We start from the raw sequence: 16,210 nt of genomic DNA, 5'->3' as shown, positions 1-16,210 counted from the left end.
GTGTGAATTTAAACTGCACGTGTATTTGGAAATGGAATATTTTTTTTCTCCTTCTTCTGAAGCGCTAACCCAGTTCGAATATTAATCTGGGATTGTAAAAGCTACTGTATGAAATCACTTCTCCAGAACACACACAGCCCTAAACCATTCTTCAAATATTGAAGCAATCCTGCCGCACCAGAGGACTTTGTTTTGTGTATTTGCTCGTCCGGCCTACAGACTGAGGTAGGAACTGAACCTTTCCATGTGTTTCCTTGTGGAGACAACATAATCTCCAGCAGGTATGCACAAAAGATTTGGTTTGAATTAACACGTTATTGATTTTATGTAAAGACATATGAGGGCGCAACAGTGAGCGGAGATTATGCCCACTGCACTTAAAGCATACGCAGGACTCATATCAGAACAGCAGACCCAGCTACGCTATCCTGCCGTATTTTGTAACATTTTCTCAAGGTGCTCAGACACCAGAGTGATGAATGTGGTAAAAGGGCTTAAGCTCAAACCCACTGAAGTCAATGGAAAATACTCTCATCGATGGGCTTCGGATGAGGCCCTATATTCATTGGTAGAAGTTATAACTGGCTGTAGGGCATAGATACAATGTTTGGTCTGGATTCGTATCAGTTTGGGCAGGTGGATTTGGATTCAGGACCTTGGTTTAGTCCATAACAGGAGCTAGCTGCAAAGTTCAGCTCAAAATGCTGATCAAGAACCAATCTCCACCATAGTTTCTGGATGTTCCTTTTGGGACCTGTCTCTAGTTAGAAATATGCATGAAATGCTTGACTATGCAAAGAGCAGTCACATTTTTGAAAAAGACTGGGCAGGGAGCAATGATCAGTGTAGCAACCAGCATGCCAGAGCCACAAGTGCCTCTAAGAAATAGCAAAAAATGGAACTTCGTCTCTCATTAATTATAGCTTGAGTTTGCAACCATTGGTGAAATATGTATACCAGAGTTTTAACATGATTTTTTTTATTAACACACACATAGAGAAGTAAATAAACTGCCCATACCTTTGCAGTGAAGTTTGAAAAATCCAGTTTTATTCATTGTTGTTTATTAATTATCATGTGTTAATCTGAATTTCCTTCACCCCTCTTTCTCAAGTAACAAACATTAACTAAGTAAGGAAACAAAGGTTTTATTTAATCAAAATGGAAGAAACACATTGGTAGGTAAATGTCAACGCTTACATATTACTCAGAATCTTGAGCATTATACTTCCACATATCCTAATCAAATGCAGCACACACACAGATCTCTCTGTTAGAAAAGTGCTATCAGAGAAGCAGATTGTAATTTCGTGGTCATCACAGAAACGTGCTTGTTTGGAAAACTACTCAAGAGAGTTTGGTTTTGCTTCTAAACAGAATCAAGCCAAACTCGATTTTTAACAAGGTTTAATGAAGGTCTTACTAGTATGAACTAATGGTACAGAGAGCTGTTCACGGCTACGTTGGTCTCATATGTCATGCCTCCTACGCTGTGTAGGTCTTGTTTAGATCCTTCAACAGCTTCTCTCCAGTCATCTTCACCTGCAGATAGAGATATAATGAGGATATACAATGGGCTAGCTAATAAGAGGCATCAGTACTTTGTAACTTGTGAATGGCAGACTCGATGACAAGTTATGAAAGGTCATCAATAATGAGGGGGAAAGAAATGATGCCTCAGCTCATTAGATATTCCTTTTAGGCAACATTGTTTGTTCATGTTTCTTTAAGTAGTTGATGTGATAAGTTGTAACTTGCAATGTTAACAGCCCTGCTGCCGAGAAGCCTAACAAACAGTCGTGTATTTAAAATACTTAACGGGGGAAGAAGACTAGTGTATAAAGTGAGGTACAGATGGTGTATTTGCCTTTTCACTCCACACTTTTGCCATTTCTTGTTTATACAGCCAGCCTTAACTCATAGAACAAAAAGTTTCCAGTACAGCCAGTGTCTTACCCAGAGGGAGAGGCCATTTCTTTACTGGCAGGCTTCATAGCCGTAATTCACCAACTATAAGCTCCACCAGAACAGCTGCAGCAGTGGAAAATGGAGGATAGATGGGGTGCAGGATGCCTGTCGGGCAGCCCTGTGACAATGGAAACTGGAAGGCTGCATGTCCAGTGGATAGTGCATTGGCATGGAAGTTAGAAAACCCTAGTTGTATTCCTGGCTCAGGGTGCTGTGTGACCTTGAGTGAATCATTTCATTCTCTGTGTCTCTTTCCCCCTCCCAGGCTTTGTCCATTTAGGAGTAAGCTCACTGGAGCAGGGGCTTGTGTTTGTAGCACAATGGGGCCTTGATCTCGTCTGGGGCCCCTCGGCACTACTGTGATATAAATAATAATCCAGTGAAATAACCTGTGAAGACAATACGAGTTCTGCATGTTCTGGGCTTGTCGTTTTTGGCCCTCTGTATGAGGAGAACAACTCATACGAGTGAAACAATGTACCCAGGGTATCCGAGCATAGGACTAAGCTGAGGGATTGTCTGCACAGCCTTGCAATTTGCACTGTGGGGGAGTGAGTTGCAGAGTGCACTAGCATGCTGCACTGCAGCTCCCCTGTGTGGATGTTGCTGCTGCAAACTCATTCCCATGAACGTAGCCCTCTTTCAAACACGACTAGATAATGCAAACCTAGGCACCAGCAGTGTCAACAAGGGGCAGTTACAGTGCATGCTGCCATTCACAGCCCCGTAGTCCGAACTGTGGGTCCGTATAGACATAGCCTAAGTGAGGGATTCTGAGGGTATCCTAGACCGCTGCAGTTACCCTCTCCTGGGCCAAACTCTGCCCTCAGTTCCACCTGTAAAAAACAACTAAAACCAGGGGGATTATACAGGTACGACTTGGACAGAGTTTGACCCAATTTTTTGTCTTACCTGAGTGGTGGCTCTTCTCTGTGAACCTATAGTGATCTGTTTTATAGTGGTATATGCAATTTTTCATCTCTTATTTTACATGTAGCACACGGGTCAGTTTTCTACATGCACAGTCAAATTTGATCATATAAATTCAACAAGGTATAATATGCACAGTATAATAAAATGCAAGGAATCAAGTTATAATAATATGCATGTCTCTTAAAATGTGGGGTTAACCATCTCTGGCCAGTTTTGTCACTCTGTTACTCCAGTATTAGGTCAGTATAGTCTCTGTGAGTACAACAGCCCATATCAGGCCCTCCTCTCTATTAGATCCTTCCTCTGACTTCCCCACCATGTCTGTCAGTCTAGGGGGGCCTGCAAGCCAGCCTCTGCCTGCATTTTGATAGAAGCCAGAATCAGGGATGTGAGAACTTCCGCACTGCGCTCCTCTTGTGCCTGCAGGTTTCCTGCCATATGCCCATCTGCATCAGACAGAATTTTTCCCTAAGCTTCTTACACTTCAACAGGTACAAAACATTTGTCTGATTCAAATTGTATAAATAACAAAGTGGACTTCTGAACATGTTGTAAAGGGGGGTAGGGAGAGGAAAATGTCCTGATGAAACCTATGTGCCAAATTATAGACCGATTAAAAATAGGAGCCTATAATGGAAGCACTATATAAACTCTGATATCATATTGTATTTATAGTGTGCCTAGATTGCATGGGGACACCATATTTAAAAGGTATAATATATAGATGGAAAAGGATTAAATCAGCTGCCAGGAATAGAGAGCAGGATATAAATTCATCAGTAGGTTCTGATTTCATCTTAACAAACCACGAACAAAATTTGAGTTGTGTTAGATATTCCTGAAGAGGCATTAATATTGCCGTCCAGGGGGTTTGCTTTCTTTTTAAATACTAAATGGAGATGCACTAACCATTTTCAACTGATAGTCAGAATGACATTGCTGATTTACCACTGGTGTTGTTTTATTGTCATTTAATTTTACTCAGACAATCCTATCCATTTTATTTCAATTATTTTTCTCGCCGATGCGCAAACATCCTACTTTGGTGGTGATACAGAAACCCAAAGCCACTGCTTTGCTGATGACCTAAAAACTTTATATTAGAAACACTCTTCTCCCAGCTGCTTGTGAATGGCAGAGTAATGTCCTGATCCTGCCCACCCTTTCTTTATTCTCATACTCACATGAGTAGTCCTGTTGAAAGCTAATGAAACTGTTCACTTGAGTATGTGCTGCATGAGCATTCCTATTAATAACTAAATAATAGTTCATACTCTTCAACACGCTGTGGATCAGGCCCTTATAGAACTTATCTGTGGATTTCTAAACGTTCGTTTAGGGTCCCATCACCCCATGGTATGTGAATATCATCATCCCCTTACAGATGGCACCGAAAGGTGAAGTGACTTGCCCAGGGTCACACAGCAAGTCAATGCCAGAGCGAAGGAGAAAGGTCCAGAAGTCCTGTTTCCTCTGCCATCACCATTAAACTTACTTCTCCCTATAAAACAAGTGGTATATAGACATTAGATAGATTAGATTGACTCACTCACTGGGAAGTTCACTGACTGTGAAATTAGTAAATTACCTAAGCCCAAAGAATTTAGAAAAACGCTATAATCCTGGGGGTACTGAAATAATTAATTTGCTAATCAGCTACACCTTGCTTTTTTAATTTGCAAATAGTACTCTGGTTTGTTGCCTATTTCAGCCACCTCAGGAAGAACAATATTTCAGGAAGCATGCCACCTTCTCTCAGAATGCTACTGTCCATGTGTATTCTGCACCACAGGATTGGCCAGTTCTTAATATGTATATAGGTTACGCTGTCCATTGCAAACAAAACTGACCCTGTGATCCAACCTCACAAATGTTGCCAGGAAATTTGTGAAACCATGTTTTAGAAAAAAAAAAGCTTCAGAATTGTAATAATTTTCTGTTTTGTGCTGTTTGTCTCCTTGTTTTACTTTGTTGCTGCCGTTTGCATTAAATCATCTCAAATGCAGAGTTTGCCAGAAACGACAATTAATATGGAGAAGGGGGAAAGTATTACCATCTATTATTTGCCATAACATGAATTTAAACCAGGAAGTCAAATGATAAAATATGTGGTGAAGGAGGGAGGGAGAGGAGTACCCAAATGAGTAATAGCCTTGGGCTTCTGAGCCTGAACTTAATGTGCTAAGTAAATCCCTGAGGTTAAAAAAGTATGAAAATTGTTGCAGCTTAGGGAGATATATTTTAACTTTGCAAAAGGTCCCTGCAAATCCACCACCAGACTCTTAGGTGGATACAAATATTGTGTGTGTGTGTGTGTGAGAGAGAGAGACTCAAAATTCTATTAACCCAGGGTGAGTTGGTTGTTTGGTTTGTTTTTGTTTGTTTTGGATAGATGAGTAAAATACCCAGTAATGGCTTTTATTAATAAAGTAAGGGTGAATGAGTAGATTTTATGCCTGAATAGGTAAATTTTATGACTATATAATCTGGGTGTATAGATAATATAAGGCGGGTTTTTCCATATATTTACATATGGGGGGTGCACACACGTAAATACAGTAAAGTTAAAAGCAAGTTACGTTACTAAATAAGGGTTGAGGTTTACAATGCCATCTCTAAGCAAAATATTATCTTAAAAAATTCAATTTGAGAAAGGAAAAGCTTCCTACGTTTAGTGTAAATTAACAGTAGCCACTTCATGACACTGCAAACAATGTCTGGTTAGGGGAAAGGCTTTGCGGTCTGAACAGATTTCCCCAGTATGTCAGGCTATAGCTGAGTTGCACCAGTTTGAAGCCTACAGTCAGATTGTTACAATTGTGTATGTAGATTGAAAGATAATTGATGCCTTTGTGTGGTGCATTTATGCCTGGCTCCAACTCTTTCTCTTGAAAACTCTGTCTGCCTATTGAGTTGACCATGCTGCTGAATTTATGAAGAGAGATGTTTTAGCAGAAATCCCCCTGAGTCTGCCATCAGTCCTAAATCCCCAGCCTGCTCTCCCTGGGAGACCTCATGACACAGAGCATGCCAAAACAGCTTCCTTTTGCCTATGCATTAGCAATCTATTTTACCTTTTTGACATCTCTCACACATAAAACCGTAAGAGAGAAATAAAATATCTGTCTCTGGGCGAAAATAAAGCTTTGCCTCCCTCCTGATCTATAGGATATAAAATAAAGCCATGGCTTTGATAGTGGCTTTTCCTTATGCTGGAGTTGCTTTTGCATACACGGAGACAATGAAGATGAATGAGCTGGGATTCGCTGCATCCTCGTGGGGTTAGTTTCACCCTCTTTTTCTTTAATGGTCTTTCTTCCCCCACCGCTCACCCCCTCTTTACTTGTCTTCTTCTATTTGTCTTTTAGCTGCCCTCTCCCTCCTTTAAAAAAAACTTTTAATTTTCACACACACACACACACACACACACACACTCTCTCTCTCTCTCACACACACACACACACACACACACACACACAGGTTTTCCTCTTAGCAATCAGGTCTCACTCACACTCAAACACACACACACACACACACAGAGACAGTTGTTCTCTCTCACCCATTTGCTACAGTTGTCTGTGAACTACTGGCTTTGGTCCAGAGAAAGAAACAACCCAGGGGTAGACAGAAGTCCTGGGCACTGAGGTGCAATTAAAAATGAACCTACAAAAAAAGCTGCCATTTCTCTCAGCAATGTCCTTGTTTTCTGCAGCACTTGGGTGAACCGGTGTGTTCCTGTGGGTGTTTTTTCTTCACGGGGACAAGCAGAGAAAGGCAGCTTCAGATTGCACCCTGTGCTTTCTGCAAGCCCAGTTCTGAAGTGCTAAGGATTTGTCAGCCAGCAGGAATGAGCTGACAGGCGATGGACTTCTGCTCTCTCTCCCTCTCTCATTCTCTTTCCTTTACGCTCCCTTGCAAGGAGGCTGATTCTGCCTGATGGTGTTTGTTTGTTTGCCACTCTCTGCCTTTCCCCCAGCAAGCTGCAGCCTCAGAAAGAGAAGAGAGATCTCCCTCCAGGGCTGGCTCTTTCATGCTTCCCCCTTTTGGAGGCTTTCCCTGCCTTCCCTTCAGTCAAAACCCAGGCACACACTCTTTGGGCTGGTAATTATGTATTAGTTCTATTTCCCCATAAACAATGCATGAGCCTGGAATGTAAACGACACCCTTTAGCGACGTGCCATGAAATCCAGGAAGGGGTAATCAAGAGTGGGAAGGAGCAGACCAAAAAAAAAAAAATCCCTGCAACTTCTCTGAGAGACGCTTCTTCCCACCCCAGCTGCAAACGTGCTGTGGGTGGACTTTCCTGACGCATCTCAGCGCTGTTTACCCTTCTAATCGATTCAAGTGTTTCGGTGTAAACTTGGGACCTCTAATACATCATTTAAAGATCTTCTTCCCGGCTGCTTAAAACCAACCTTGCAGGGCACAGAGTGATAGGTCTGGGCCAGGAATGGTTGGTTGTACTGGGGAGTTATCCAGGCTTAATTACATCTTCACTTCAAGATTGGTTTAGGGCATGAGTCATCGGTATAAAAATCAGCCAAATGCATCGCTTCCAAGACTCTTCCGGTGGGGAAAGTTTCTGTGCAAGAAGGTTTATGGGTTAGGGTGCCCGGGAAAAGTTATCCAGTGTGTGGGTGTCTGGGTAACAAGCAGCTACTGGCCACTATAGTAACTTTGACTTGTGAAAATATAGACTTGCGGCTTTCTGAGCTGCGGTATCGCGTAGTCTCGAGTTCATAGGGCTTTGAGTTCATATCTTTCCCCAGCCCCTGCAAATCTGCTCTTCCTTGGGTAGGGCAGGGTGTGTTATGTGACCCCTGGGCCGATGACAGGGAAACGGGGAGGTTTCTGCATGGGGGAAGGGTACATCTCCTGTTTTGTTTAGAGAACTGGCATGAAACACCCACAAAGGAAAGGGAACGAAGACAGTCAGGTGGAGGAGGATGGAAAGCAGCGCCTCGCTCGCAGCCCAGTGACCCAGCAGGGAGCCGAGTCCAGGATTCTGGGTTAACTGGCCCCGATGATTCCAGCGTTGTTTGGGTGTTTGTCTGATCGCATTGCAGCTCCTCGGTATTCCTTTGCCTTTCTCGCCACTCAACGCAAAACAAACTAACAAACAACACCCCCCCCCCTTACAGTTTGAAATCTAAGACTCCCCTGTTGTCTTTTGATCAGCTACCCAGATCCGGAAAACGGTAACAGGAAACTGACAAATCCACTGGATAAATTCACGTTAGTTCCCCAGATCCAGGTGTGGTCTCTTGCATTGTTTAGAGATTTTAAAAGCGTGGGCGTGTTGGCGCATATTAAAGGTGGGGGGGGACATTTCCGATTGCTTAAATCTCTCCAAGGGGCTTCAAGCAAAGAAACCGAGGGTGAGGGGACAGGGGAGAAGCCAGTTAAGTAGGTTGTTGCCTTTTTTCTTCCTGTCTCTCCTCTCCGCACATGACTGGAGGGAGGGGATTCGGACAATGCTGCCGAGATTCAGTTGGATTATTGGCTTTTGGGAGTGAAAGAACAGCTGTTCCAATGACAGGGCTACAGGGAACAGATCTGTAAGATCCATCGAATTTCTTAGCCCTGGTGTGCGGCGGAGCTGGAAAGTCGGGGGGAAGTGGTGGGTTGAGTTGGGGGTGTATCAATATCTGGCCCTGGCAGATGTCCAAGGCTCCCAACGTTTCAGGCTCCGAGGATCCCGCACCGTGTGCAACATTGGCAAGACAAATCCTGCTAGAACTTAATTTCTGTATCTAAGAGCTAGGGGAGGTAGAACTGGAGGAGTTTGTGGTGTCGCTTCCACGTCCAAGGGATATATTCACAGGCAAAAAATCCTTGGGTTGGGCCCACTGGACGGTTTCCTTCCCCAAATGGCACATGAAATTCACCTATTGCAAATACTTTTGTTTAAGCAGAGTCTGTGTTGGGGGGAATGAGCCCCTGGACACAAATTGCATTTGAAAGGGGCATTTAAACCTCTATCTTGGGCATTAATTGGAGACACCTATTGCCGCCGATTTCCTTGCATGTTGCAATAGGATTTGTCAAGGAGTTGTCCCCTGTCCTTTTTTTAAAAGAAAGCTGGCTAGCAGCAGGGATCAGCTGTGCCAGGAAGAGGAGCCAGACCCGTTGCGTTCATTTTGTTATTTATTCGGTTTTGCTGAGAAACGCGACACTTACAGCTTTTCATTTTATATACCCGCGTTAATATCCGTTACACTGCTGGTTATTGCAGAGATCTGAGAAGTAAATCTGCTTATTGACGACGCTGGGGCAAACAGCAATGCACCAACGCTCTCCAGCGTTAGAAAATCGCCCATTTGGCCAGTGACTTTCCCCAGGTGATCTTCCCAACTCTGTGCAGGCTGGATGTGGAAAAGAATAAGAACGGTGTGTAGATCGCCTGTGGGCCCCATGTTTTCTCAATACACCCAACCCCACCAAAACCCTGAACCTTAGAAACAAGAAATAGATTGTACTTTCCGGCTGCTCTGCTTGGTCCATTGGTCTTGAAGACATCAAAGAACTGGCTTCTTCTCCATGGGCAAGTTCAACCCATCTGCGTGAAATGTGACAATAACAAACAAAAACGGGCTTTTCTAATTGCCCGGAGACTTGATGAACATAAAGAGAAAAGGGAAGAAACCGCCCCCTGTTCAAAGACAGATCCTGCAGGTTTTGCCAACAATAGTGGCTCAACACTAACGGCCGGGAAAGGGGGGGATAAAGGTGACTGTCAGAGCAGTAGCCCTGTGATCAGTTAGTCAAATATTCCTTGGCAAATCACTGACATTGCCAGCTTGCGTTAGCAAGGGGAAGAGAGCGAGGAGAGGGAACGTGGCTGCTTTATTCACGTGTAGTGGGTGAATCGTGTTCAGACCTGAAAAGGGAAGGGAGCGAGCCCCGAAACAAAAGGCTTGACAGGGGAAAGAAAGGACGCGCAGGTAATCTCGGCTTGCTCGCTGGTGATTAGAAATCGTTGGCATGGGCGCTGCTGAAAGACACTATCAGGCAGAGATCAAGGCGGGGGGGGAGAGGAGGGGTTTTCCTTTCTCCCCCACCCCCAGTTGCTTGGTATCTCTCCAGCTATCAGCAGCGATTTGGTAACCCTATGCCCATTACGTGGAGGAGGAAAGCCAATTACTGGGAGGATTAATTACGGGGAGCTCGCAAGCCTCGTGTGATGGGGTTTGTCTCCTTGCTAGGAGCGTGTCTCCAGGCTGCGCCAGCAAGAGGACGGGACCTGGTAAATGTCCCCCAGCAGTGAAAGTGCAGAAGAGATCTCACTGGCGAGCTTGGGGCGTTTGGTCCCAGCCCCTGGGAGCCTTTTTAAGAGTTAGAGGTGATGTAGTCGCACTCAGCTGATCAAAGCTGCGCTGGGTCCGGAGTCCGGACTAATATTTCTCACTTTATTACGAAGTGTCACTCAGGGCCGTTGCATGCCTGGCGATCAGAACAGTCCCCCAAATAGCATAACCTAGGGAGCGATGTGGGATCACCGAGGTTAACGTCACGTGCATCCCGGGAACAATCCGTCTCCTTTTCCTGTATGCGCCGCTGCAAACTTTCAACTTGAACTTTTCAACTCGGGCTTCTTTTTTTTTGCGCGCGCGAGCTTTTGCTTAGTTTAAATGTTACAAGGGGTGGGGGGAGAGGGCAAGCGAGTCACTTAGCCCCCGCGGGAAGGGCTGCGGGAGAAAGGAGCCGAGCCGGAGCTCAACACCGCCCTGAGCACAGAAGGGAAACTATTTCCCTTGATCCGTTTCCCAGGAATACTCCGCCTGCAGCCGCTGTATATTTACAGATCAAGGCAACGTGTCCAGATTTTAAAGGGAGTTTCTTCACTGACCGAGCTTTTAAAATCCGGCAAAAACAGCAGAGTCGGCTGCCCCGCGAAGCTATTCTGCGGGTACCTCCGCAGCCCGCGTGGGAGAGAATAAGTCAAACCGCCGATGCCTCCTGCCTCGAGTTTTGCAATTCCTGCCGAGCGCCGTTGCTATTCTACACGAGTCTAGGCTGAGTCTATAGAGGGGCTGGGGAGACTATAATATTTGTACAACACGAGTGCCCCATAAAGGGGAGCGAGAAATCCCATTACCGAGCGCAATGGTGTAGAAAGACGGATGATAAACAGGGCGATGTTGAACGGAAAGAACGGGAAAGACACCAACAAAACGCAGGTTCACACCCCGCCGAAAGGGAGGACGTCACTTTGTTTCTGTCCTAAACTTAACATGGAATTTAAATTGATTTTTTTCCTCGTTTTTATTTCCCCTTTTAAAAACTGGGGCGACATTAAAAACAGCCACAGTGTGTGAGTTTGTGTTAAAACGTGGCGATAGTCCCTCACCTTCCAGCAAGAAATACGTGATACAGGAGACACACACACACGTCGATTCCCTCCCTATCCCATAAGCGAATTGCAATCTGTTATTTTTTTTAAATAAAAATGAGAATGAAAAAGCTTGATGAAACTTGGAGGGGGGGGGAGAAACTCGTCCAAGAAGTCAATGGAGACCCCCCCTCCTCCCCCCAGTTATACTGGTCCGGGTGAAACGCCCCTAGCTTTTTAGATTTATTCACCTCTCACCCCCCAAACTTCAGCGCTGACTTCCCCGCTCATTGCCCACCTCTTCCCAGTAACCAGCCAGCCTCGCTCATCATCACCCCAGTTCTGTCGCGCAGGGTGTCGCTGGCACCCGGCTGAAGGCCCCTCCCAAAGAACAAAGAGGGGGAGTGGGGCAGAGAACCCGTCTGACACAAGTCGGGGTTCCAAGGGGGGTAAGGGGGGGAGAGGCCGAAAGGGCCACCTGGGGTCAGCTGTTACCACTGGGCCGGGGACAGAGGTGCTGTGTCTCCTCCTAGGCAGCCAGAGATGGGTGAGTGACATCGTTTGGGTTATTCGGGGCGGGGCGGGGTGTTGATTTGAGCGTTTTGTCTTGGCTATCCCCCCCACACACACACACACTACAACGTGAATACGATGTAAATAATAGCCCTGAGATTTTCGATTGATGGCTGAGGACATTCAAATCACAACCCCCCCACCCCTCTCCGAGTTGGCTGGGCGCTCCGGGGAATAGGGCCGTAAATGCAGCTGGCCTGGCTCGCTGAACGTCTTCCCCCGCGATGCAAGCCTGGGGCAGGGGAGGCTCCCTGGAGCCTGCTGCTGACCCCACTTCCCAGAGAAGCGATTACAGACTCCTGCAGTGTGAACGGCTCCCAGGGAGAGACCCGAGAGAATCTTCCCCACTCCGCGCTCAGCTGGAGCAATCCGTCCCCGTGTCCTTTGGCAGAGTTGGCTAGATCGGGGCCGGAGCTCTACAGAAACAGGTCTGGACTGTCCCTGCTCCGGGTTGCAGGATGGCTCCTCAAAGGGTGAATCAAACAACGCCCAGGGAACTGTTTTGTCTTTTGTCCAGGCCGAACTCCAGACCCGAAGTCCGTCTGTAGGATCTGGAGCGGTGTGGGGGGGTTGCTTTTTGTGTTAAACCCCCCCCCCCAGTTCCTCCCACTACATCACGTTAATGACCCGCTACAGCAAGTGGCCTGTAAAGCAGGAAGCAAACTCTGTGCCTTATAGAATGATTCGCCCCAGCCAGAAAATGGCTTGCCAGGAAATCCTGACACTAAATCAATGGTCCTTTCAAAATGTATCTGATCAAAAGGCAGGTTTGGCGCTGGAAGTGTGGTGCTTTCCAGGCCAGTGCTCCAGTCTCCTAAAATCATTAGGGGGGGGAAGCAGGTTGTAATCTTTCTGTTTTCCCCCCCTCTCAGAGTCCTGCATCCTGGGCAGACCCGCTTCACTGCACATTTTACAAAAATCACTCCAGATCCAGGACTGTTTTTTTGAACCAGGGGGATTCATTCCCCAAACGAAACGACACTGACTTCCCATGGAATGGCACGGCCTTGGCAAAGCCAGTTCTTATTTAACTGCAGCTGGAGGAAACCGTCTTAATTTAGTGGGAGAAAATTGTGTGTGTGTTCACGGGTGCACAAGCAAAGTGAGAAAGAATCGATGCTACCGGGCATCTGAATGTAAATGTATTTAAGCAAATGCCAGTGCATGTAACAGGCCAGTTGGAGTGCCAAGCATTTTATATAATCAGATGGCTTTATTAATCAATCTTCCTTGCAAACTCCTGGGCTTTTCCACAGCAAGGCATCACCATCTACCTTCTCCTGATTTAGCAGGGTAGCCGCCTAATAGTTTTCATGTAAAGAAACAGCGGATTTTTTTTCTCTGTCTGGTTTTGGGAGAAGTTATTTTTCAGTTTGGAGTATGAGAGGCAAACTACATCCAGGGATTGGCCTGCTTCTGCTGTTTTAATTTGTGTAAGACGGGTCTGGGGTCTCCCCTGCATTTAAAACTGGTGGAAAGTTGTTGAAATAGACACATTGAATCCCACCTTTACGGAGAGGGAGAAAGTCGGGTCGAAACCCTGCCCTGGCAGTGTCAGATCCATTGTCTTTGGGTTCATTTTGCAGGGGCTTCCTTTTTAAGATTCATTTCAGCAAGGGTCCCTGGTTACCTTTCCCCACCACAAACTCTTCGGAGGCGGGGTTTCTAGCACCGCTGTGTATATATACATACACGTATAATCTCTCTCTCTTTCTCACCAGATGCTTTTGCTAACGCCTTAAAAAACACGCGCATCATGGAAAGCTGATGGGCATAAGATGCTCATCTTCTCTCTCTTATTCATCCCTGAGCAACACATGTCACTTGGGGGCCGGCAGTCAAAGGAAGAGGTCCCTTGATAGCAGAGTACAGCTGTCGCCTTATAGGGTCTATAGGACCATGGCTATCCCAGACATCCCTTCCCTCTGTTTTACATGAGAAGAAGCCCATATGCAGGGCGAAAGGGGGGCTGAGGATGTGGAAAGGGAGGGGCGGGGGGGCTCTGTGGATGGATGTATTGATTCCAGTTTTTAACGTTTTACCAATAAAGGCGGAGAGGATGCAGCCCAACAGCTGGGGGAGGGAGGGGGCTGGGAGAGAGCGCCCAGGAGCGTTGGGTCTCATCCGGCAAACACGTGTGTGTGTCTCTGTGTGCGTTGTGTGTCAGGCCAGGCGTTAAAGCTCCAGTTCCCACCACGCTGGCAGAGGAGGCGGAGTTGGAGCGGGGTGGAGAGGTCTTCCGTTTGCAATCCAAGCGCTGGGTCCTTGGGCTGCAGCCGGAGCTGAGAAATGGAACAGCTGCCTGGGTTTAGACAAATAAATACAGACCGGAGATCGGTATCGAAAAGAGGCTTTGTGCCTGCCTGCATCTAGTTGAGGGTCGCCGCTTATATACCTATGTTATCCCGCTACCGGCTCAAACTCCGAACTTTCTCTTGATTCGGTTTGTGTAGCTTTAACCAGAACGTTATCCAAACTGTTTCCTTCTCGGTGTGAACGCCCAATAGGTTTCAGTCATCCGAAGGGGACTAGAGTGGGGTTCGCTGATGGGCGACAGGCTGAGCAGAATTGGGGGTGATTTTTGTTTAATGATGAGGGGGAAATAGATATGAACTAAACTGAAGTGAGACGGGTTAGGAATATCATGAAACCGTAACGCGGTTTTGCGAAAGGGAAGAATTAGCCCTGATTTTAGTCCACTTTGATTCGAAAGGAGAGCAACTGAGCTTTCTTCCTTAGCTAGCAGAGGATGAATCCGAATTCGGAAGTACAAAGCAATCCGAAGTGAAAGTTGGAGTGTCCTCTTCGGATGAGCTTTACCATAAATTGCCTTCCTGCAAATGTCCCATTTTGTTAAAACTTCCCTAAACGGAATGAAGGACTATTAGAATTATTTTCAAGGAGAAAACAACAAGTTTTGTTTTAAATGGTTTTCTCCAGACTATTAACCCTTTAACTTTTTAAAGAAAATAAAGCTATCGCCCTTCTTTGCTAATCAACACTCAGTCAAAGCCGCTAGTTAGCAAGAAAAGAATTGAGAAGGGGAGGAGACTTTGTTACAGAAAATGTATTTGGGAATCCGAGCAGAATTCATTATAATCAAATTTATATTGGGAAAAAAATTCTTCTGGGGGGGGCAGTTTTTCAATCATCAACAAGTGCAAACTTCATCAACCTTTGTCCTCAAGATTTTACACATCAGTTTCCAAATAAAGGCCATTTCTGATTCAGTTGCCATAGATTTACATTATCCTCATACAACATTCTCTCACAAGACAAACGTAAATGCGAAACCCGAAGAGAAATCAAATATTTTCCTAATTGATCAGTCATTGACGAAATGCCTTTAAGGTAACATCGAATTAATTTTTATTTGCAAAGAGGTTCATTAAGTAAACTGCATTTATCATTTGGTTCCAGTTTTATATCACAAATGCTGGCAAATTAATCATATCGGAGTAGTTGATTTTTTTTATAAATATCCCAAAATAAATATTAGAGAACATTAATAAATACATATACTGGGTTGAAAACCAAACAAAATATTAATTTATATCGGATCCAAGCTATATGGGTTCTCTGCCCTAGAATGACAGGTTTTAAGCCTTCTGAAAACTCATAAAGCTTTTTCCAAAAATTAATGGGCACGTTCGTTCTTGTCCCCAAAAAAGTTCATTCAAAATCTCTTTTTCTCTAGCAGAATGGAGTGTCCTATAAAGCCAATAAACAACATGATGTGGCTCAGACAGCAGGAGAGTTTTCACACTTTTATTTTTTCCTTTCCCAAAAGATGGGGCTTCATTTTGTTCTGATCATAAAGCAGAATGTTACAAGCTTTGTTTACTCAACGGCAATTACCTTCTGCTGTGTAAAAACTCAACCGTGCTCTTCTGAAAACTGTCTTCCGTTTATTAGCCCCTCAACTTTCTTCTCTTCACGTGCCTTGTAAAGACGACTAATTTGTCCTTCTTTGAGTCAGTAAAATTATCAGCAAAGGTCATTTACATTAAATCAGGACACTTGGGTGTAACCTCCTACCCATAAAGATGCTCTGCTCAACAACAACAACAAGACCCCAATATTTAAATGACACTTAGACACACTTCTCCTCTTGAGCTAGAGAGGGGGGAAAAAACAACCAAAAATTTTACCTACCAGTTTTATCACTCTGTCTCTCTCTGCTGGGTGCAACTTGTGAGCTACCGCTCAGAAACCACTACAGCCACTCCTGTTCCTTAGCCAGCTCTTCCCCCAAAGTGCACTTCAAGTACCTGACCAAATCAGAATTTAAGAAACAAAATGAAAAGATGCCATTACCTAACAATTTTTGACAATGGGTCGCTTCCTCTTATTCTCTATAAATGGGTCTCACTGTACCATCCCGGCTTGGGCAGGATGCTTAAT

At 45.2% G+C, this 16,210-nt stretch overlaps 1 long non-coding RNA gene across 1 annotated transcript; it reads right to left on the bottom strand.

Moving 5' to 3' along the window:
- Positions 1–1,238: 1,238 nt before the first annotated feature.
- On the bottom strand, positions 1,239–16,148 carry LOC123353302. Its single transcript, XR_006574455.1, has 3 exons — positions 15,962–16,148; positions 4,284–4,402; positions 1,239–1,542 (listed from the first exon to the last, which is right to left on the bottom strand). It is a non-coding gene; the product is annotated as an uncharacterized LOC123353302 (long non-coding RNA).
- Positions 16,149–16,210: the final 62 nt, after the last annotated feature.

Source organism: Mauremys mutica, chromosome 19, assembly GCF_020497125.1.
Source record: "Mauremys mutica isolate MM-2020 ecotype Southern chromosome 19, ASM2049712v1, whole genome shotgun sequence".
Classification (NCBI taxonomy): domain Eukaryota; kingdom Metazoa; phylum Chordata; order Testudines; family Geoemydidae; genus Mauremys; species Mauremys mutica.
The sequence above is the reverse complement of the archived record's forward strand: the minus strand, read 5'-3'. Positions and strand labels throughout refer to the sequence as shown.